General features: G+C 45.6%; 1 protein-coding gene across 12 annotated transcripts in view; it reads right to left on the bottom strand.

Annotated features, from left to right (window-relative positions):
- Positions 1–24,410, bottom strand: part of RNF152 (ring finger protein 152) — a 72,568-nt gene extending 48,158 nt beyond the window's left edge. For 2 of the 12 annotated variants that reach the window (XR_012065576.1, XM_072952030.1), the window contains exons 1-7: positions 24,114–24,410; positions 22,797–22,920; positions 19,550–19,619; positions 14,497–18,889; positions 13,336–13,581; positions 4,146–4,335; positions 3,844–4,001 (exon numbers count right to left, since the gene is read on the bottom strand). The gene's annotated coding sequence lies outside the window, so the exon portion shown is untranslated. The remainder of the gene's footprint in view (positions 1–3,843; positions 4,002–4,145; positions 4,336–13,335; positions 13,582–14,496; positions 18,890–19,549; positions 19,620–22,796; positions 22,921–24,113) is intronic. The other 10 variants (XM_072952032.1, XM_072952035.1, XM_072952031.1 and 7 more) reach the window with 10 other exon arrangements.
- Between the last annotated feature and the right edge of the window lie 261 nt (positions 24,411–24,671).

The raw sequence follows: 24,671 nt of genomic DNA, 5'->3' as shown, positions 1-24,671 counted from the left end.
CCATGTGATGACACTCAGAGATTAACGAAGCATCTGCGAGCCAAGGATTGCAGGCAACACCAGAAGCTGCTAGAGGCAAGGAAAGCTCCTTCCCTAAGGGCTTTGGATCGAGCGTGACCCTGGGACACATTCAGTGTGGCCTTCCAGCCTCCAGAAATGTGAGAGGATAAGATCCCATTGTTTCAAGCCACCCAGTTTGTCGAGCCCTAGGAAATTAATGCAAGCAGGAAATGAACAGCTGAGGAATCACAAAAAGCTCTTGATTTAGAAGCAGCATCAAAGAGGAAAGAGAAAATACAGAAGGTCCTCAACTTAGGATGGCTCAATTTTGGATTTTTCAACTCTGTAATGGTGTGAAAGCGATATGCATTCAGTAGAAACTGTACTTGGAATTGTGAATTGTGATCTTTTCCCAGGTGGGCGATGTGCAGGGCAACCCTCTCGTGTGATGCTGGGCAGCGACACTGAGTGTAGCTCCCGGTGGGCCCCGCCATCACCAGGGTCAGTGACAGATAACACTTACCACCATTCTCTACCCAGACAACCATTCTGTTTTTCACTTTCAGTACAGTAATCAATAAATTTCATGAGAAAGGCAACACTTCATTACCAAATAGGCTTTGTGTTAGATGGTTTTGCCCAACTGTAGGCTGAGGGAAGTGTTCTGAGCATGTTTAAGGTGGGCGAAGCTAAGCTATGGTGTTGGTAGGTTAGGTGTAGGAAATGGATTTTGGCTTAATGATATTTTCAACTTACCCTGGGTTGATTGGAACGTAACCCCATTGTAAGCCAAGGGAGATGTGTATATGCTTGTGCTCAGGAACATCTTTCATAGGCTGGTCACCTACCTAGCTGAACTAGAGGAAGAAAAACACAGCCGGGGTCCCCGGAAGAAAACTTCCTTCCTCTAAGAAACTAGACTATCTAATTCAGGTCCTAAGTAGGCGAAGAAAAGGGTGGGGGCGGGAACAGTAGAAACTGAAGCTTTCCCCCCACCCCGTTTACATATAAAGTCCTGCCTCCCGCATCCTGACCCTCTTAGCCCCTGTCCGCTTCACACGCTTACACAAAGGTACCACTAGGTGTTTTCATAGACACGGTCTCATTTAATCGTCACAACCATTTTTGTGGCAGGGAAGGAGGACAAGTACTCTCCTTCTCATTTTACACCTGAGGAAACAGAGCAGGTCATGAAGTCACAGATGAGAAGACCATCCTGCAAAGAACTTCTGTTGACAAGGCAGAAGCCTTTCCAGAAAAGGTTGCGCAGGAGTAAGGATGGGAGGGAAAAAACACCCCTAAATCTTGTCTTAAAAATAGACCAGTTCAACAAACATTCTAGAAGCCTTCCACGTCCAAAACAAATCAAATCTGTTGGCCTTGAAAGGAGCCCCTTTACCTTTTTCAGTCGTTCAGATAACATTGCCATGGACACGATCCACTGATTCTTTGACCAGCTTTTTAAGTGTCTTTGAGGAGAAAATCCAGAACACATTTTCCAGGCTTGAAACGTAAGGACCCCTGACCCCATCTCATTCCAGGCTTCCGAATCTTCAGGCACGCAGGTGTGACCACGGGACCTTTCCCTAACCATCACCCCACACAAGGGTGTGATTTCCTGAAGCTATAGGGAGTGTCTGAGAGGATGGAGCACCACAGACTCGTGTCCAACAACCTTGGCTAACCGACTAAGCCTTTCCCAAAACAACATATGATAAAGGGAAAGAAGGCAGGACAGAGTAGGGTGGCAGGTGTCCCAGGAAAGGGCAGGACTGAAAGGGTTAAGCCCGGAAGCACTGGGGATGAGAAACGTGGGTGGAGAGCACTGACTCCAATCAGCAGCCATTTCCATATGTTCTAATCTTTCCCCTCTGGAAAACGCCCAGGCACTGGTCACCAAGAAAACTGGACTTTCATGACCCAAACCTGCAGCCAAGATGTCGGGCACATACTCCACAGGACTTACCGCTCCCTACTCTGGGAAATCATACTGCGAAATGCCTTTCCACACTTTGTCAGCTTGAAAATATTAAACACCACTGAAAGAAATTTAAGGTTTCTTTTTCAGATTTAAATGTCTTCTTATTTCAAAATGAATTAGTAGTTCTCCGGGTTTCGTAATGTTTAATTCATTAATGATAACTACAGCTTGAGAATTTGAAAGGAAATTGCTTCCGGGATAAAATTAAACGCGAAGCTCTAAGCAGTGATTCACGGCCGTTCCTATCTAAATTACTAATCCATGGGACAAACCTGGTTGGCAGCACAAAAAAGCAATACTATTTTCCCCCATTGCCTTTATAGACTTTGCTGAATTGTTTTGCAAACTGTCTAAACCCAAGTCCCAGATAATCCCCCACTAGCAGCCTCCATTCCGTTGTGGAATTTAGTACTTAGCGTCTCTATTGCCTCAGAGAGGTTCAGAATAGACTAATACTTTCGTGCCTCAGAAACGACTTCCCTCAACGTCAGAGTTTAGACATACGGTCCAATAGATTTCTGAGGCAACTCATTTTAAATCGAAGGCAGATAACCCCATGACATCTGTCCACATCTCCCTGAAAGAAACCTGTGTGAAACTCTAAAAATGGCAATTTCCTTCTAGTTTGCAAGGAAGGCTATCCAGCTGAGATTCAATTACATACCCTCCTGTTAGAACAACCGGGAACTAGAGTAAACCTTGTGGTCCAAAAGACAAGATAATATAATGTTTCCAAAGTTTCATCAAGTCCAGTTTACGCTGCCTCCTAAAATTTCTCTCAGTGTTCATCCCCTAGACTAGGGTGGAGAAGCAGGGACATTGCCGACCACAGGACCCCCATCTCCCAAGGAGCTCAGAGGACCAAAGACCCAGGTCATACCTCGCTGGGAACCTCTGTCCAGACCACCATGAAAGCCTTGCAAAGCAGGTCTCCCATCTCCAGTCTCTCCCTCATTCCCACCATCCTGTGTACTACCCTAAATGCCGAGTCAGATCCCTGCGCGCCCTCGGGAGCGCTACTCCATGCTGGCACTGTGATATGGTGATGCCTTTACCCTTGGGACAATTCAGGGATGGCACCCTCATGGTCTCCGTACTTCAGAGAAATATTCAGCAGCAAAGACCATGAAAACACTTGTCCACGTTACAGAGCAAGAACCTGGCCGAGCCAGGATTCACACCTACACTTTCTGCCCAATTTCCCGGGCTTTGAATGATCTGATCACGCCACCCCGGGCTTTGAATATTCTACTCACTCCTTATGACCGAGGGAGTGGGGCCCACATACCCACCCGGGTCCTTTGGTGATCTGGCTACATTTCCAGCCTCATCCAAACCAACCCTCTTCTCCACCTACTCCCACTCTGGCTTTTCCAGACTCTACGCACGTGCTGATTCCTCTGCCTCTCCTTCCAGCAGGGCTTCTGTGACCCCCTCCTCGGGTGTCTCTTTTCCCCCTTTATGTTCCTGCAATGCCACATTCATCCCCTCGGTCAACCACTCACTACTTCTATTGACACTGGGGGTGCACATGTGTCTCCCCTCGAGTCCACGACCTTCTCCAAGGCGACAGCTCTGGCTCTTCCACAACCTGCCTCTGTGACCCCACAGCAGGGCCACAGTGAGATGGCCTGTAAACCCTTAGAACTAATGAATGTCTCATGACAAATGTGTGACAAACAAAAGTAAAAGCAAACAACAGACTTAGGGGCTTGTCCCAAACTGACTCAGGACCCTTCAGAGTGGGGGTGAGGAGATGGAAAGGGTTTATGTGCACTTTTTAAAAGCTCTTTCTGTCAGGGCATTTTTCTCCACCAAGCACTCAACACTGTGACCACGTGACGGAGAGAACCCCTACACACCTGCTGGCCAGCTAATGGGCTCATGAAGCAAGACTGCTTCGATTTTAAATCAGCAAGACATCATCTTCAGAGGGAGAACTCAAGAGTTCTCATGTGTTTCAAGAGTAAAGAGATGACAACCTGAATCCAGAACTCAGATTGGTTTTTACTGTTGTTTCCTGGAGGGAGAGAAAAGAGAGATTTGGAAAAAGCGTTTTTGTTGTTTTAATTTTAAGGAGGGAGTGTACCTACCCCCTACAGCTCTTCTACCATGGGGCAAACCGATGTTAACAGGGCTGGACTCCGCATGGAACTCATCTTACCTCAGGCATCTATTCCTGACCATGAACTCGGCATCAAATAAACCCAGATACCAGTGACAGTGCAGCTCCAAATGCAAAGGTAATAACTGGAACTCGTGGTAATCATTTCAAATGTAAAATAATGTTCCTAAATCCCATAGACCGGTTACAAATGTCAGTGCAGGCGAAGTCTCCGAGGAACCCCACGGTACTGTAAAAGCACACAAAACGCACATAAAAATACAACTCCACCGTTACGTAAATTTAACCTTCAACTAACATGCTAGCTAAAACAAACAATGTATTAAACCAATTTTGTTCACCTTCTTAGAACTTAATTAATCCCCAGGGGGCAATCTGGATGCCCTGGTGCCTCTTATACAAAACCTTCCAATGAGATTCAGGGTAACACGCGGAGCTGCTGGGGGAGCTGACCCCCCCCCACCTCCCCGTTTTCCTCGCAGCCGGCACAGGCCTTCTGCATAAGCTGCTGACTGTAGAGGCTGGCCTTCCAGTGTTGCTGCCGGCTTACAACACACATCTGTGCTACAGTCGGGGTGTTCTTCCCAGGGAAGAGGACTTTTAAAATACTTGCCAACATTTCTCTTTCCCTCCCAGTTTATTCAACGTCTGGGGAGCAGCCACACCTGCTCAGTGTCAGCTCGGAGACCAGAGGATGGAGGTAAGTCCAGCCTAGTCACCCTTAGCCGACCCTGCAGGGCACTCACTGGGCATTCAAAGGTCACCTCGGGTCACAAGGATAAGTACGGGCTTTAGCAGCAACTTCAAAGTCGTCCTCTTAATGAATGAGCATACATCAGTATTTTGCCTTGTAAGTTACATGGGGGAAAGATGCAGAGCAGAAGAGTGTGCAGGAAAGTCAGGACCAGGCGTTACAAAGGCAGCTGCACGAGAAGGTCAAGGACACACAGGATTCTTCCCAAGTGACTTAAAAGCAGATTGATAAAGAACTGCCTATTCTTCAGTGTCTCAGGCTTCCCACTTTAATGGTTAAATAGAAGAACGAAATAGCATTCACAGTTTGTGAGAATACAGATCTTTCATAAGCATTTGAGGTTCTTAGAAAAGATTTTTAGAGCATCCTAACGTCTTGGTCATCTTGTTTGTTCTAGGAATATCCCAAGTTCTCCGTTTCTTTGTAACTGGGACTAGCTAAGTAACTCCCGTCTTAACCATTTCAAGGACCACAAAATTCTAATTGCTGAAATCCATAGAAATGGGAGGGAAATTTCTATCCTCAAAATTTCAACTGCCAACAATATAAGGAATAATGATATAAAGACAAAATGAGCAGGAGTTTAAGCAGATGTGCTCTGGACAGGAAGCCACAACAGGAAGCGTGTAATGGGATTCACAATAAGAATTTGTATTTTCTGATATAGACTTGCACACTGAGCTTGTTCATTCTCAATTCAATCCAGGAGGGAAAAGACAAGTCTGCCAACTCAAATCAGGCATCGCCATATACCTCGTCCTATCACATCCTTTCTGTTTCTCCCAAACCTCATGCTCTCTTGGAAAGAAATAATTGAAAATACGGGAATATTATTTTACTGAGTCTATTTCTAACACTAATCCTCTGCTTTTAGAATTATAAAGAGGCTGGGGCAGGAAGCACAGCAGGGAGCCGTCAGTGGCCAAATTTCACTGCTGCCACAGCGTGGCCTGTATGCTCCAAACTGGCTTTACTGATCACAGTGCCCGAGGGTGGGATTTATTGTTGCAAATAAACACAAGCACAGTAATTTTTTAAAAAAATCTTTATGTCCCTGTCTCCCACAGAGCTTTCTTCTACAAAGTGCTCTTCTCATCTGCTCTGGTTTCCTCTACCCAAGGAAGAAAGAGTGGAGACCATGCCTTCCTTTCAGGTACCCCGCCCATCTGTCCCCTCACCCCTGGTTCTTCACGGCTGGCTTACCTCCAACCCTGCCCCCCTAGGAAAATACTTCACATCTCTGCTGGCTCCATCAGTCCAAAGTTCAGGCCCGTGTTTGTGTCTTGGCCAAGCACGACCCCAAAGCCCACTCCCTCAAGGTTCTGCTTCAGGACATCACTCTCCTTTCCCCCCCTTCTCTTAAGGATGTGGAAAAAAGAGTTCTTTTAACGTTAACCAGCCAAGGAAAAGGATCAAAGTCCTATCTTCCTACCAGCGTTGTTTATGGACCTCACTTCTTCAGATCCCAGAAAAAGAAAAGCGAAGCGAAAGTAAGGGACCAGCTCCATCTGAGGCAAAACGGTCCTGTTTAAATGGAGTGCCCGACCATTTTTCTGTATCCATGCCTCCTGGCTGGCTTTCGATGCTTGCCTTACTCCTCCCACCCCTCCATCCCCAAGTCTTAGCAGAGCTGACCTGCCCAGATTATAATGCTTCAGCTCGCGGTAGTCTTTTTCACCTTCCCTCCATCAGACCCGTCCCTCTACCTTCATCTGCACCTGCTTCTCAGAGGGGCTGGGAGAAACCTGATTTCACAGGATTAGCTACTCCATCCTTATGGAGGTGAGTATGTTATCCTTCCCAAGGGCACTCATTTAACAAAGGACCCAAAGGAAGAAAGAAAAGAACTAATTTACACTGAACTGTCTATGTACCAGTTTCGACTCTCAGGCACATCGTTCAGTTTCTCTAGGGCTGCATCCAGTTCTTCCCTCAGACTATTGTTCTGAGAATTAGTGAGCTAACGTATATGTAACACCTAAAACAGCACCCAGCACCTTGCAAGGGCTCCCTGCACTTTAGTTATCAGTATTAACCTTCACTGTGACACTTCAAAATAAGTACTGCTGGCCTCATCTTAAATGAGGACATGGAGTGATTTCCTCAGGATCACAAGGCTGATAAGTAGCAGAGGAGGGGTACAGCCCTCGGTTGACCAAGTGACCACAATTCATGTCGTCTTCTCTACCATACAAGGAATGAATCTCTAATGGTAAAGCCAAGGGTCCTTCAGGCCTGCAGGGTGAGTGCATTGAAGGGGTCCTGAGGTACACTGATGGTGTACAATCAGAGAGAAAGGCTGGAAGGCTGGGCTGACATCGAGTGATTCCTGGAGCATGACTAGGGCTGAACAGGATGGCAGTTTCCATCAGGGCTAATTCAAGGCCCACCTCTGAACTGCAGACACCTTGGTCTATCAGTTTCCCTTGTTTAGTCTCATGTTTTCCTGACTATAAAGTGGGAACAATTTACTCAGGAGATGGTAAGGTCCTGACACCAGGAAGTGTTCACAGCAAAAGGGAAAACACCCCATGAGGGAGGCTCCAGGAAGGGGTGCTGCAAACCTGATGACGTCAGTTACTCCCAACCCTCGCTCGGACTGGAGAGTTCGTAGAACAGGCTAGAGATGAACAGTGTTTGTTTAAAAAACTTAATACCAGAGCCAAAAATAGTCCTAATGGCCTTGATACTGTCTGGTTAGAAACTCTGAATTAACTCAGGGCAGTCTAATTTCTAATCTCCAAAATTTCCTGAAAGCTCACCCATTTCCACCATATATTACAAATCCGTAATTAGGCCTCCTTCCTCTCTGGCTTGCCCAACATTTGAAAAGCATTGGCTATTCTACTAAACAGGACTTCCCCCAAAATAACCTCATTCTTCTCCACTTCCACAATCATGTCATGGATAGAATTACCATGATTATAATTTCAGCTGTTACTTTTTGCATTAGAATCTCTGGATGGATTTCTGGTGAAGAAACAAAATAGCCACAATAAGGTTATTAAATTTCAACTCTACTGTGACCAGAGCACAGAGTGACTGAAATTAAAACGCTAAAATGTTTAGTATTTCATTTTTAATATTATGTTCATTGAAGATGCTTGCTGTCCGTACATTTTATTTCTGACAGCAGCTATTTTTACTGGTACTTGTCAACTACAACTGCAAAGTTCTGAAAGGCCACCGTGTTATACTGGACTGACATACCAAGACTACTTACTATAAATCAGGTTCAGGGTTTCCATCCTGGTTCTGCCACTTGCTGAACTTCTCTGTGCCTCAGTTTGGTCATCCAAAAAATGGGATGAAAACCTACTCCTAAATTATCATCAGAACTATATTGGGTAACTTACCTAGAGTTTCACGGGATGCTTTGGATTTAGTAACTGCCAAGCACATATTAGCAATTTTTTCTTCCATTTATAAAAGTGCAAGTCCAATTCAAAGATATTTAATATTTAAAATTTTACTCAAAATTCTGCAATCTCCAAACTTGAAGACTGGCAGGCTCTGCCCCCTTCAGTGGCAGGCCCACTGCCATCACTTGCCAGAGTAGTAAACTCTCATAACTCAGAAGTCAGTTATGAACGTCAGCCAACCTAATGCATTCTCAGAAAAAGTACAAGTTCTTTCTCCATAACCCAGGGAAAGTGGACTTGTTTTCTGAGAAAATGGAACAGGCCAGAGCACAGGACAGCAGATTTGAACTAACCAGTACTAATTACTGGGATTTTTTTTGAGGCGGATGGAGCTGAGATTATATTAGTAAACAAATCTAAAGAAAGGAAAATTAAAGCTGCTCTACTTCCCGAAGTATTTTCTTAATCTGTCTTAATAAGCATAGTCTCATTGTTTATTCACAACCATTTTTCATACCGTACTAAATGAATTTTGTCTGATTAAGTTAATTTTAGAAACGTAAAAACTAATTTCAGGCTTCTACTACTGTTTGACCCATTTAGGCTCTGAGTGTATTTTGGTTCCTAAAAACCTACCCACGAAACCAAAGGCAAAACTACATGGCAATTGGCCCCAGTACTATCTCCTTGCGGCCACAGCTTAACAGCACATTAAGAGAAAAATCAATCAAAATAGTCAATACGTCTTTCGAATAGCAGACAAATATAAACCAAGCCAAAAGAGGTAACTAAAGTATTATGCTTTTGATTTCAGATACAAAATGCAGTACCCCCAGAGAGGAAAGGAAACTTTCTGATGATATAGCCCTTAATCAACCAGTCCCGTGAAGATACTGTATCCAAAATGGTGCAGGAAATACAAAAAAGCATTTCTTCTCAGCCCCAACACCATCAATGGCTTCCTTCCAAATAAATCCCCAAATCCCCTCTTCCCACCAATCATTCTAATCTTCTTCCTACAAGTCCTCCTCACCTACTCCATGCATCAGCCATAAAGCACTTTTGCTGTCCAGAAGACAAGATCCACCCTCCCTTACCACCTTGCAAGCTGCTGGAAGTCCACTCCACCTGCCCACATGCCCAGATTACTACCTACCCTTCGAGGCATCATCAAATGCTACTGTCTTCCATGAAGCCACTCTAAATCCTCCAGCAGGAAGTCATCTTTCCCCCTCTGACATCCAAGGCCACTTCATCCAAGACCACCTGGCATTTGAGTTCCTCAAGTGTATGTATGCTTATTGCTACAGAAGTAATCTCCCAAGGGAGCATCTCCATACGAAAATAATCAAAACAACATGCTAATTTAGTACTTTCTTACCACGAAGCACAGTGCCAAGAAGACACAAGACCATCCGCTGACAGCTTAGTTGGGAAATCATGCTCAACTCATGCAAAAATAAAGCAATAATATCAACAACTCTTCTTAATCATCATATACAGCTGTTAGATGAAGTCATAAAAATAAAGGACATCTCAGAGAAAGTGAATCTCCTTTACAGAAGGGAACATCTGAGCAACTCGCAGTGGCATATAGCATAAACTCTAGGGTCATTCCTGGGTTCTAATCCTAGTTCTGGCATTTACTCTTTGTGTGACCTTGGGCGAGTCATTTGGCCTCTCTGTGCCTCAATTTCTTATAAATGGACAAATTAAAATAGAGATATTAACAGTACCTTCCCTTAAGACTATTATGAGAATTATGCACATAGTATATGCAAAACACTTACAGCCTGGCACGTAATTAGTGCCATCTGTATTAGCTACTCTTATTCTTATTATTATAAAAATGTTTTATATGGGGGAAAAAAAACCCAGAAGAATCAGATATTTGGTAGTGAAGACGCCTAGCAGGATTTTTACTAGAAAGAGACTTTACCATCGTCAAGCCCAATTTGCTGTATTTGCTGACAGGGGTTCTTTGAGTGACTGACAGGTAGGCTGAAATTCACTGGGGGTGGCTCTTTGTACAATGGATTGAATGCTGTGCTGATGGAGGCGGCACCAAGACCACTGACTCAAACACAAAGCCTTCAGCCACCGAAGAGCTCACCCACAATCAGCCATTGTCTTCCACAAACAACCCTGCTGTTGTCATCCAGATGGGTGCCAAATGAAACCATTTGACTTACGCATTTTGGACAGTGGCTCCGTAGACACAACCACAAATACAATTAATTGCTGCAAAGGAAATCTAGAACTAGGCACTGAATTTGGTCTGATAAGCAAGCTTTTGGGTTCAGCTTTTTAAAGGACACTAATCCGCAGCATACAGCTGGACTAAGCATATACGAGTCCACTTCCAAGCCCATCACATCATACAGTGATTTATTGATTAATGGTGTGGAAAACAGCTGTGACCATAGGGTATCAACATCTGTCATTTCCCCCCTAAAATATTAAGATGCATTAAACTTAAATTGCTACAAAAAGCTCAACTTGAACTTGCATTGCAGACGCACATTCATACACAGTGAAATGAAAACTGCTAGGACATTTGATGTTTTATGACTTTTTACTAAAAATATTTATAGCTCAGAGCTGCTTGCTTATTCACAGGTCAGAATTATTGGCGTGGTAGAAGAACACATTAACATTTATCATCATCTTATTTTCTGATAACACATAGGAATTTTTAAAATTATAGCAACAAGACTAATGCTACACAAGAACAAATAAACAAACAAATCTCCCTTTTCCCATGGTTAGAATGCCTGCTTTTCCTCACTACCGGGAACACTGGCATGGCTGCTTCAGCAAAGTCTCTTCATCCCAAGTGTCAGGGAAGGTTTGGGAAGGTAGACTGACTACTAAAATATGTACCCCCACATCTCCCTGGCCTAATGCCATGTTGGTTGAATTTCTTTACACTGCATCCTAATGCAGCTTGGTAAGGGAGGATCTGCTCCACACGGTCATTCAGGACCCTGGCTCCTGCCATCTTGTGACTCCATCATATGCCAGAGCCACACAGCTCTCTCCAGCACCCCCTGAAGCTGGCCAGCAGACCAGAAAGAGGATGGATGTGGAAAAGGACCCCCACTCTTAACTGCCTCTCATTTCCACATACTTCCTGTTGGTGAGAAGCAGTCTCATGGCCCCACCTAGATGCAGGAAGTAGACCAGTACAGTGGTTCTCAACTGGGGACAATTTTAACTCTCACGGGACATTTGGCAATGTCTGGAGACATCTTTGATTGTCACAACTTAGCAACTGGCATCGAGTGGGTAGAGTCCAGGGATGCGACTACATGTCCCCCAATGCACAGCATAGTCTCCCCACAACAAAGAACTAACTAGCCCCAAGTGTCAATCATGCTGGGACTTTGGTTAAGCATCTAGCCAGTCGCCATGATCACACACACATCAATGCTCAGATCTACCATCATTTTCCCCTAACATACACTCTAATCAATCCCAACAAACCCACATAGTGATAGTTTGTTCATTCATTTGCTTGTTTGTTTCTCCATACATTCATCCAAACTCCTAAACAAGACAAGGTCCTACAGTCAAAGAAGTCACAGTGGAGCAGGGGAGGCAAATGTATGAAGAATTATCAGACACAGTGGATAAGTGGGATCCAAAAGAAAAAACGGAAGGAAAATTAATTCTGCCTGAGAATTAGAGGAGAACCCATAGGGCCTGTGGAATCGGAAGGATGTCTTGAAGGAAATGTATACTCACAGCTTTTCCATCGAATTGTCGTGGGGTTTTTTTGGAATGGGGGAGGGGAAGGAAAGGTGGTTCCAGGAAAAGGGAACTACACAAACAAAGGAATGGCAATATGAAAGGATATGACTTATTCCCTTTTTGTTTAGGGGGAAAATAGGAACTCGGGGAAGATGGGTCGTAAAAAATGTTTTTTTCTTTGAACATTTTTCAGCAGTGGATTCCTGAAAGTCTTAAGCTCCCAGCCCCATATTGGCTTTCAGTCAACGGGTCCTTTGAGAAACAATTCACACCACCAGACTTCACAGTAACTTGTTAGCACAGGGCAAAGCTCAGGTAATAGCCAGAAATCTCACTGCAAATTTCCCAACAGCACCTGTCACAGAGTCTTTCAAATCATGCTGCCCTGAAGTCATCGTGAAGCTGATTCAGGCACATAGTTGATCAAAATCGTCCATCTTTGTTCCCAAAGACAGGAGAGTGCAAAAGTCATATCTCTTCCTAAATTATGTTACCCTGAACCTTCTGGGCTAAGAAAAGAAAAAGAAGTTTTCACTTCTTCCAATCTTTAATCTCTTGTTAATGTGGCTCCCAGGGTGTGGTTAAGAGAACAGACTGCCTGGGTTCATATCCTGCCTTCAGCATAAACTCAGTGTGACCTTGAAGCAGTTACCTAACTTTCCAGGATCTATGGCCTTGCAGATAAGGTGCTTAAAGCTCTAAGCACTGCACCTGAAGTATCTAATAAACATTGTCTCCATCTTTGTACTATAGTCATCTTCCCCCACTACCCCAAATTGTCTTTAAGTTGTCATGAAATACTTTGTGGAATCCAACACAGTTTGGGGAGGAAAATATCGGATGAACTTCCACGCCTTTTTGCAGAACATCATTAATAACAACTTCAATGTGCTTGGGCAAGATGCTATTAATTACAAACCAATATCACCATGTAAACAACGGTGGTTCTTAATTTTGAAGCTAAAATTAAATTTTTAAAAATACCATACTCTGACACAATTATTTACCCCCTCATTCTCTTTACTCACTCTCCCTCCCTCAAATTGTTGGGTGTCTCTAACTTCTCTTATTCTCACTGTGATCAGCTGGGGCAAAACAAAGTGCATCTAGCTGTTAAGTACTATAGATTAAATCGAACGACACCAGTCACCTAGCACTTAAGAGTCTCATAAAAGGAAAAAATTTGTTTCCTTATAAGTCAGAATCTCAAAGGAGAAGTTCAAATGAGGGACGCGAACTCCAGAACCCAGCAGAGAGTCAGCCTGTTCTGAACTGCTTTCTACCTTGATGAGGGGAGAATTCCAGATTGCAAGCAAACAGCCCACGTCTAGGGTCTTAGGCTAAGTCAAGTCCCACTCACCTTTAACAGAATTAATGGCGATGTCCTTCACAGTAAGTCAAGAACAAGAAATAAAACAAAAGCTGAGGCAATCAGAAGAATGAGGCTGAATCACGCTGAGACTTCAAAATTGATTATCATTGCCCTCCTAATTTACAAGGAATCCTAAATTGTCTGGACAGTGTCTTCTTCAATTTCCATTGCAGACTGGACTTGACCCCAAGAGCATGTTATTTTAAGGAGCACATTGAAGACAGAGTTTGGCATCTGCAGGGACAGATTTCACAAATAAGGTATAGTAAGTTTGGAGTGAAATCTGACATTCTTTTTAACATCTTAGTAAAGACATTTTTCCTTGTAAATCAATGAACTTCTGATACAGCACGACTGCCATGAGATACAATTCTCAAATAGCTCTCTTATTATTTTGATATAAACTCAAGGTTTACAAATAATTTTTGATAGCTCTGACTCCCCTGTTGGGAAAAAAAGTAAACTACTGACTTTGCCAAGAAACACTAACTCTTTGAACTAATATTGAGCACTTTGTATATAGAAATAAAGGCAATTTAGTTAAGTGAATTCTGTTTGCCTCAAAGATTCCCCTTCCATGGACAGGCTGTTTACCTTTTCCTTAGGTGAAGTAAGAGACTGGGAAGAAATCTGGCTTACCAGGAACATAAATGAATATGATTTCTCAGTGTACATCATGATGACATGGGAATCTGATGGGAAGGGTGATATAAATGTCTGGCAATTGCCCTCAGGTGCTCTGTGCATGAGATTTATAGAACTGGCAACCAGCAAGCTAATTACTGTTTCTGGCAATTTGCTACAGGTCCTAACATCCCCAGATAATCAGTTAACACTTCTCAAGAAGAAACAGAACAGGATTATCATCTGAGGCCTCAGCTAAAGACTTAAAAAAAAATCTGTGGCTTATCTAAGGGCCAGATGAGTTGCCATCAATCCTCCATGTTAGTGATGAAGATTTGGGAAGAGAAGACACTGGCCAATGGCAGCCCAGCTCCAGTTAGCTCCACTCAGTAGTGTGGAACCAGACCTGTCCCTCCCCAGCCCCGACTTGGAATTAACAGCTTCATCAGGAAATCCCTCCCACATCTCTGGGAGGAAAGCCCCAGGCACTGTGTACACAAGCGCCTGCAGCCCAGCCCACACTACCGTCAAGTGTATGCCTCGAGCATGGTCCAGAAGCATCCCAGCTGCAAACAAAAGACAAGGCACCTCGTCTGCCGGTGTCCTGTGGTTCCACGAAGAAAAAAAAGTCAAGCAAAGCCTAAGCTCATACATAAATATACTCAGACATCAGCACAAGGAACCCAAAGCAGATCTGGGTTTACACGTTTTCAAATTAGCCATTAAACAGCCCAGAGTGAAATCTTACAACCATCAGCAACCCAGTCTGAACTGAAACCCAGCTCTCTAAGTTACTCCTGAAAAGTAAACGGATTCCAGCATTCCTTCAACAAGTATTTATTGAGTGTCTACTGTGTGCCAAGCTCTGTGTGACAGCCCTGCCAGGCACAGCAAATACCACTGTCTAAGAGGAACTTTGTACAGATTCCATTGACTTTATATTTTACATTGTCATCTAGTTTTCATGCCTTTATAAAGAGCTCTCTTCTTTAAATAATACTAATAAAGATCCAAGAACATTCATAAGTAAAGTGACTGATGAAGCCATGCTGCCTTCTCCAGTCTTATCCTGCCCCGTTCTCTCCTGCTTCTTCTTACGGTGGCTGTATCTCTAACCATGTGAAATGTCCAGTCTGCTTCAGGATGCAAACAACAATCACAGAACAAGGACAGGACCCCTAAGTAGGGTGACCAATTGGTCCCCGGTTTCCTGGGACTGTTCTGGTTTTAAACTGGAAAGTCCTTCAACCCAAGGATCCTCTTCATCCTGGATAAGGGAAGTCAGTGAGTCACCCTGCCCCCAAGAAACCGACCCTAGGAAAGGAGGAGCCTTTACAAGAGGGCCTTCACTTGCCTGAAAGGAGTGAGGCCACAGGAGAAAAGCAGATGGTGCACAGTAAGGAAGGCCTGGGCTGCCTGGGGGCTGTCTCAGAACCTCACAGCATCTTTCAGCTTCCTCTTGAGAAGGCCTATGCTTTTCAAGTTCACACCATTTAAGCAAAGCTTTACAAAGACTTTCCAATGACAAGACTCCAATGACATGACTTACAGAAGAAATCCTCGTGTAAATGCCTACAGCTGTAGTTATTTGGATGTGGTTATTTCCTTGGCTAGTTTAACAGCTTCTTCTGTTTAGACCATAACTATTCATCCCAAGATTTCCAGAATCCAGCACCAATTCTGGTGGATGGTAAGCACTGAACAAAATGGACGTTAGTAAGAACTGCCATCATGCAGTCATAGAACACGCCAGGCCCTTCATATAAACGATCTCACTTCCTCTCACAATAACTCAGTGAGGTTGACTGACCTCCATTCTCCAGATGAAGAAACCAAAGCTCAATCAGACCTTATTTACTCAAGGTCATTATGGCAGAGCTCACACTTGAACCCAATCCATCTTGCTTCAAAATTTCCATGGTTTTATCCACTCAACTGAATTAGGATCAAGTAAGGTAGGCATATACAGAAAGGAATCAAGAACTGAGAAGAGGCTCAGATACATTTCTTTTATTCTCTCCACTTTTAGCTGTGTCATTGCCAAAGGGGGGGGGGCAGAAAACCAAATTATGAGTTAAGTTCATACATTAAGCTAAAGCAAGGCAGGGATTTTAGTTAGAACTGGGCAGGATTGTGCCTGGCAAACAGTAGGCACTCAATATTTGAATAAACTTAATAAACACAATTGTATACCTAATATGAGGTTTAAGTTATTGAAGCTCAGTGTTTCAAATGCTATTTCACCCACCACCATAAGTGAATAGATGGATTCCTACCTTAAGTTTCTGAAGAGCTAGTGTGATGGAGCAGGAGTCGATGGACAGGTACTTACTCCAGTTAAGGATGGCTCTCTACCAGCAGGGGTGAACTAGCTCTTACTCACTTAAAATGACAGTAATCCATATGCCTTGTGCAACAATGGGGCAAAATCACTAAATAAAGTACAGAGATCTATCCGTGTGCTCTCCAACCACTCTTAAGCTCATTTAACCTGCAAGGAAGCAATTTGCAAACCTACCCCAGAGCAATACAACTGCAAAAGACTATCACACCAAATACTTTGTTTTTGAGACATTTATCTCAGTTCCATTCATTATCCGTCAAACTGAGAACATTATTTTAATGTTAATGTATTCCTGGCCATTTTCTCCAAGCAGCTGAACACATTTCTTCTTTCATAACAACACTATCCATAATGATCAAGCATTCCGAGTATTGAAGACTTTCTGTCATGTGAATGAGTATTCCAAAATCAAAAGAGGTAAGGTAAAGCAGATGTCTCTCCCAAAGGCATTTACGGCCACAAGTTAATTAGGAAGGGAGATGTAGCAGCCGGTGTGGGCAACTGTGACCCACTAGTGTCAAATCCAAACAGCACAGTCTGCTCCTTGAGATGGTAGGCTGGCCTGGTGGGGTGTAGAGTTCTAATGCTGCTTGCTGTATGTCGCCAAGAAGAGGGTTTTTTTGGTTTGCTTTGTTGTTGTTTTGGAAGAAGCAGGCCAATTCAAGCTGAACAGACCACCAAAGATAATTCATTTTGTTAGAATGATGACCCTCTATGAGAATATTTACCTCCCAACCATTGGTATGCACACTGCAGCCTGGGAACGCTAATCTGATTCAACATTTACTCATTATAAATGCACGTAGGGGAAGCTCTTAAAAAAACATGTTTCTTTCTTCTTAACTTCCTTTAAGTCTACAGGCCAGAAGCCCTCTATAATTTCTTTATCACACTAGGTCAAAATCATTTCTGTGTTAGCAATGATTGAGTATTTATTTAGCCCTTACTTTGTACAAATATGGTGGGGAATACAAAATAGAGTCAAACTTCATCCAGTCTTCATCTTTAAGGAACCTGCAAAAGAACTGAGATCCTGCTGGTTTCAGTCTCTACATCTGCTGCCCGCAAGCCCCCTTGGAAAGAACTGTATCCCCCACCCTCTCCCCCGAATCAGCAGTTACTAGAAGAGTCCCATTTACTGGGACTCTTGTGATATGTAGCTTGATGACAAAAGACATCCCAGGACATCTTTGAATACACTTCCCTTTAACATGAACTGGCTTGAGTGAGTTTCTTTCCTTTGCCTTTAAACAGAAAGAAAAAGACACTTCAATCTTAGGTGATAATACAGGACAATCTATAATAAGTGCCCTTTGTAGAACAAATGAACAAATGTTGAGTAAAATGAGAGACAAAGGTGATTTTGCCAGAGATCTTTGACAGAGTCAAGGATTACGACAAGTTAACACGATAGAGTTAAATTTTTTAGGAGAGTTAAGAGCTGAGTCACACCTTTAATGATGGGGTATCATGAAGGAGAGGACACTGTAGACCACAGAAGATTCCAGAATTAAGAAAGAGGTTATGCAAAGCATTTTGAGGGACAAGTGGGCAAACCACCCCAGCTAATGTGGCACATTATAAGGCCAGGCAGAGCAAAAGTCGAAGTTGGACAGGAAGTTGGAAATAGGAAAGCCAGGAGTGAAAAAAACAAGGTTCTCAGCTAGGATGTGGCAGTGGGGATGGAAATTAAGGAAGGTGTGGGAACTGTCACTAAGGATGTGTCACTGTGACTAAGGATGGTCAATCTGTTAAAAAGCAGAAAACCAAAATTAATAATGCTCCCTATTTCCACAGTATCTGCCAAAGCTTTTACCAAAATCTCATCCATTCTTGTAGCACTTCAGTAAGTAGTGCATTAAGGGTGACTATTTGGATTTATAAATGGAAAGTGAGGTAGACATGTTACACTTCCTTGATAGGCAGGAACAAGATGGGGGTGGGGGAAGAAGAAAGAGAAAACACAAGCATAGAGCACAGCGTCTGTAGATTCCATTTCATCCTGACTTCGTCCCCACCAGCAGCACATCTGCATTTGATCAATCCCTTCCTCGCACGAAGGCTGATCCCCCAGGAAGACTGTGTAATGTTAGAATAACCTTTGCCATGCTGGACATTTGCAATGAGTTTTTTCCAGGCAGGAAGTCATAAATCAAGTGGTAAACAAGGCATCCTTTCCTACTCATCCCTTGCACTCCCAGCAGGTCATAGGTGGCTCCCCCACAACTCCACAGAGAATGTGTCCCAGGCCTCAGCAGCCACCTCGGGTCTCGGCCAGGAAATCCCAGGCCTCAAAAACTACCCAAAGGAAATACAAGTTGCAAACGCACAGCTTGAGGCCTCCCTCCTTAAATCTTACCATGACAATACATGTCACCTAGGGATAGAAAATCCTTTAACATAAAACAAGTACTTATTTTGTCCTGGACTACACAGTGTAGCTCCCAGAGCCGTGCGGGAAGGAGCACGAAGACCACTGTCTTCCTCCCTGCCGTCTTCCACCACATGGAGACAGACGTTCGCCAGGAACCAAGCAACCCTCCACATGTGTCTTCTCTCTACCTGGACAGACGACTGCATGATGAAAATAAAACATTAGGGACTCAGAGGCCAAACAAAATATGGGCATGTATTTTGGAGCTTCCCAAAGATCTTCCAAGACCAGTCCCTCAGGGTTGAATTTTCCCCCTCGTTCAGTCTGCACCTGGCCCTCAGCCTGACCCCAGGCACCCTGAGTTGGCTCCTGGAGGTCTTGGATGGGCTATATCTGGGTCTCCCTGCCGGTTTCTCAGCTGCTTACCTCCACTGCAGAACCCCTTATGGGTGCAACACTTTGTGACTCAAGGGAAGCTGGACTAGAGGGCAGCCCCTGCACCTTTCGGCCAACACGGATGTCCTCCAGTGACTGTGACTCTGGAGCTGTCAGTCAGTTACCATGTCCCTTGTCTATGGAAAGCCGTCTTTGTAAAAATGACTTCCAAGAGGTGACTATTGAGCCAGAGCAATATTATTTTGTTAAATTCCATGCTCATGCTCAAGGTGCTTATCAAATGCTAAACACTCTAATCCATGTATGCATTTATCACAACAAAGATATCTGCGCGACCAGCACTTTCCGCAGCAAAGTCTCTCAACCAGCCGCCAGCTGCTGAATCCACAGCCCCTCGCTGTTCCCACTTCACAGCACTCAGTCTTTTCCAGGGAGAGTGTGGCAAGGAAGGCTTCAAAACTTACCACCCTCATGGTCAATGTGGCTGCTGATGGAAGTTCAAATGTCCCAGAACCTTCAGGTGTTCAATTTGCGCTGGAACAAGAGAATGCCTCTCTTTCAAATTGCTTTTTCTAAATATCAAAGCAATAAGAGGGAGATCCAAGGCTACCCCAGACTCCCCTGCCTCCTCTAGGCCTGAGCCACTGCACAGTCTTTGCTGCAGGAGTCCTCCTCCTTCCTGGGTGATGCTAGGCCCACTGCTAATCTTTTTCTACCCTGGGCTGTACCAAACAAACTCAGGAAGCCTGTCAAGAGGCAGATGGCGAGGGAGAGGAAGTCTGTCAGCAACACCTCTCATTACATAACACGAAGCACAGAACCTCCTAGAACCAGTCTTAGAAATATCCCCTGGCCTATCACTTCACAATAAACAACTACTCAAAACAGGTTAAAAGAGAGAGAAACCACAATTTTTTATTTGATGATCGGTTTACACTCAAATTAGCAAATATTACACCAACATATTAGTAAAGAACAGGTTGGGGTAAGACCAGATTCTTGAAGATACATATCATTTCTTCATTCAATCCACACTCGGATAACACTCAGTGCCTATGAAGCATTAAGTAGGAACACACTTTATAAACTCATCTTGGCCCCATCACTTGTGGAAGTCATTAGTGCTGCTCATCTATATCCAGGTTTCCCCTTTTCAGCACAAGAAATACTGGATTGTGGCTAAATGGGGTCACAGGACTAGTCTGGCCGAAACAACGTAAGTCACTTCTGGGTCAGATTGTGTCATTGTTAGAGCAAGATCCTCTACGCTTCCTTTCCCGTGCTGCGGTGACCTCACGAGCACACGTCAGGATCACGCCTTCTACTCATTTGGGTCCTTGAGTGACTACGATAAGCAGGGCCCACCTGCTGACGGTGTTGGACACACAGCATGGGAAAGAAAGAAATTGTTTTTGGCCACTGAGATCTGAAGGTTATGTGTTACCGCAGTATAACCTCACCTATCTTGCTGATACATCACTGCTTGAAGAAGAGAGAAACCTATCAACGTCCCCCTCCCATCTGTTTTCTAAAGCAGAATTTATTTCAAAATTCAAATGCAGCAGGGCCTGAATAAGACCTTGATATGCAGAAGGTGCTGACAGGACAGACAGGTCCAGACAACTCTGAGACAGTAAGGAATGAAAACAGAATGACCTCTCAACAATGGTGAAATCTAACCACTCGTGTGGAATTCAGCTGAGGAGTTTAAAGACTATGAAGAAAAGGTCACCTTCTGACAACAGGTCCAGCCATTTGTGAAGTAGTGAGCGCCCCAATGAAAGAGGCATTCAAGTAGAGGCTGAATGATCGTAAGCTTCCACCTCAGAAGTCCAACACCCTTCTTTGTTCCTCTCTCTCCAGCTTCCACTGAACTTAATTAGAATAAGGTCTTCCCTTCTCCATCACCCCGAAAGCTCCCTGAAGGCGGCTCATTTTTGTTTCTCTGCACCCACCCCAGCCCACCCCTTGGCAGCTGTCACAGAGCCCATTCTCCATCAGGTGCTCGATAAACATCTGCCAAAGGAATTAAACGAACACTGTAGGAAAGACTCAGCTCTGGAGGTAAAAGTTGGTCGCATAACCTCTAGGGCTCCTCCAACCTAAAACTAAAACGCACTACTGCCGACATCTGGCAGTGGGGAGCCTCCACCTAAAAAAAAAACAAATTAAACATCAATATAACCCTTTATCATGACTGATCACTAGACTCAGTGTCAAACCACGATGAAAGCTGGCCCCGCACTATGGCTATCTTTGTTCTTGGACATGCACTTACATGTGCAGGCAGCTGTTTTCCATGTGGAATTGTGTGTGTGAGGTATTTATTTTTTTCTATTTAAAAAAAAAACAAAACCACACCCTCTGTTTCTATTGCATTATTATACTCCCTATTATCCAATCACATGGTTTCTCCTCTTGCAGGAACACAACACACACCCCTCATTACTGCTGACATAAAAACCACTTGTCAGAAGACCTCTACCCTAGCCCCACTACAGATCTGCACTTTCCAAAGCACTGGTCTTTGTTTCAGCTGGGACTAGTTGATAACTCATCTACTTTTCCTGGTGATACTTGAATGCTTTGAGAACAAGAATAAGTGCCAGCCTTGCTGATGTTTTTTAAAGTTACCTTTCCAAACAAAACTACCCTAGATGGGAATGATCAATCCTTCAAGTTTTTACATTTTACTTTTTAAGGGATTTGGGGGCGGGGGATGGGGAACGGTGGCGAGAGGCTCTGCCACGGATACGGCGCTGTTGCTGCAGAGCAAGAAACAGCACCAGCAGCCTCTGGTCCTCAGCAATCCCTTTTTCCCACAAAATAAACCTGGAGTCCCTTCCATACACAGTCTTAGTCCCTGATGCTCGTGGAGGATGCCAGGACGCTGCCCTCTAGGAGACAGCACCAACACCAAGGTGTCCTGATGTGTCTGAAGGTTATGTTTCCACTGAAATTTATCAAGATAACCCCAAATCTGGGTAGGCTGACATGAAAACAGAACTATCCTTGGAAAGAAAAGAACAGGCCAGAGGTTGTGGAAAAGAACCAACAACCTAAAGATAAAATGCAGACTGAGAGCCTAATGGTTCATGGCTATATAAATGGAAACTTAACTAAAGCTCCATTTTCTGATCTCTTTCTGCTCCCCCAATAGCCCTCCCTTCCACCTCCCAGTAACTTACTGCTGGCCTGTCCCTCTTAATATTGCAAACGCTATTACATTGAAGAGATGGGAGAGAGACATTATTTCATAAGAAGGTTACCACATTTGACCAATGCCCTAATTCAGCACTGATCACATTTCTAATCATCCTTACAATGATACCTTTACAACAAAGGATATCCCACTTACAGACTGAAGCCGAAATATATGACTACAGATAAGAAAGCAGACATATCTAAACCCCACATTCAGATACAACTGCCCATATGTTGATTGAATCAAAATTCTCATCAAAGGGAGCTGGGTGGAATGTATACAACTCCAAATGCAGCCTGCCCTCAATGACTTCCTCAAAAGGAAGGTTTAAAGTCATTTGCAATTTCTTTCTCCGGACCAGGAGTTTCAGCAGTCCCCACTCTTCCTTCATGTAGATAGGAATGGATAGTGTCATGCAGAAACCACCCAAACAGCCCCCGTGCAAACACTGTTGGCCCAAATGACCCAGAGACTCCCAGGCGGCTACCCAGATTATTGGGGGTTACCTGAATCTGTCACCGAGTCCCTTTCACCCCCTTCTGCGTGATGACATCAAGTGGAAATGGTACGGGTTTGGGAGGCAAGAGGCTGACAAGCAGGAAGCACAATTGAGCCTGAGCTTTGTTCAGCCTGCAGTGAAATAACATGCAGTAAGGGTTAGATACGCGCAGCAAAGAAATCCAAGCATCCTCCCCGGGCAGAGGAGCGACGGTGCACTAGGAGAGGTGGAGGACCGCCGAGGTGTGGCGGGCTGGCGGGCCGCGGAGGGGGCGTAACGCTTCCTAATTGTCTCTATAGGATAAATAACCACCTACCTCCCCCCACTCCCCTGCAGTCTCCCCTGCCCCCAAGTTACCCTCTGGTGCTATACCTCTACTAGCAACGGTAATCCCTCAGAAAGAAAGAAAGACGAGAAGGCAGTGAATGACATCGAGGGGCACAAGCAAAATAAACTAGGTAAACCCGGTTATGTGGGAATGCGGGGGCCCAGTCACCCGCCCAGACAGACACGCCAGCGCTGCGTTGGCGAGCATCCTTTCCTTCGCTCTGTCCGCCACCTTATCAAGTCATTGTCACTATGTTTTGCCTATTTCTCTACTCTTTCCAAAGCCGTGCGGTGCTCCCCGCCCCCACCTTAGGCGGGACTGGGGACCGCCGCCTCCCGAGCAGCGTCCCACGAGTCCAGACTGCTTTGTCCTGCCGCTGCCCTTCCAGGAGCAGGCGCCCCAGGCGCGTGGGTCCTCACAAAATCTCCCCAACATCTGGCCGGCCACTGCGCCCTCTCCTCCCCCAAGGGGCCCCGGGGTCGCAGAGACAACTTCTGGGGATAGGGAAGGAGCTCGACCCTGGCCTTGCGAGGGGCCTGTCCGGGGGGGAGTGTGGGGTAGGGGTGCAGCTGGGGCGCGCGCGCACGCACGTGCACTCCAGGGGCGCGCGCGCGGCGCGGGCACGCGACCAGCTCCCTCGGGCCACAGCTCCAGGGGGCATCCGAGGACTCGGCTGAGCTGCCGACAGCGCCTCTCCCCGCCCCAGCCGCCAGCCCAACTCCACCAGCGCTCGGGAGAAACGTAACTCCAGGGACCACCTTCCCCGCGCCCCAGGGCCGCCCCGCCTCGTCCCGCGCTCCCCTCTCCGGGATCCCTGAGCCCCGCCACTATCCTCCACGGTCCAAAAGGTAACCCCCACTACACCAGGCGGTACCTCCCCTTTTTCGCTTCCCTAGCTCCAGGTGCTGCCGCCCTGGAAGCGCAGACATCCCTTCCCGCCCCTCTCGCCACCCCTGACCCAGGAGGGACAGAGCAGAGAAACAAACCGAAACTCACCGACCTCTCTCCGCAGCGGGCGCGGGCGCACGCTACAGAGGCGGTGACCGCAGCGGCGGCGGCAGCATCGCTGGGTGGTCCCGACGCGCCTGCCACCCGCTCAGCCAGACGCTCGTCGCGGGCTGCGAGGCGGGCGCAGAGAGCGCGGCGGCTGTGCCTGCAGCCCCAGCTCCCGGCTCGGCCTCTCGGGAGGCGCCCCACCTGCCCCGCCGCCCTCCGCGCTCCCGGTCGGACACCGCCGCCAGGCGCTCGGCTCCGAGCGGGAGCTTTTTGTGTCACCGCCCAGACTCAGGCACCGAAAGGGGTGGGGGCGGGAGGCCGGGCTCCGCTCCCCGCGGCACCGCCCCTCCTCGGCGGCTCCACCTCCTCCACCACAACCCGCCCCCCTTTTCACCCACGCTTGTCGGGGACGTCAGTCTGTCTGTCCGGAATCGCAGACCACCCCCGGCCTGAGAAGCTGCCCACCCTCCCTCGCGCTCTGCCTCGGCCTTGTCCCCATGTGCCCACCCTCGGTCAGGACCTCGACGTTGTCCACGGCGTGAGAGCTGGAATTAGGTG

Source organism: Vicugna pacos, chromosome 30 (assembly GCF_048564905.1).
Source record: "Vicugna pacos chromosome 30, VicPac4, whole genome shotgun sequence".
Lineage (NCBI taxonomy): Eukaryota > Metazoa > Chordata > Mammalia > Artiodactyla > Camelidae > Vicugna > Vicugna pacos.
The sequence above is the reverse complement of the archived record's forward strand: the minus strand, read 5'-3'. Positions and strand labels throughout refer to the sequence as shown.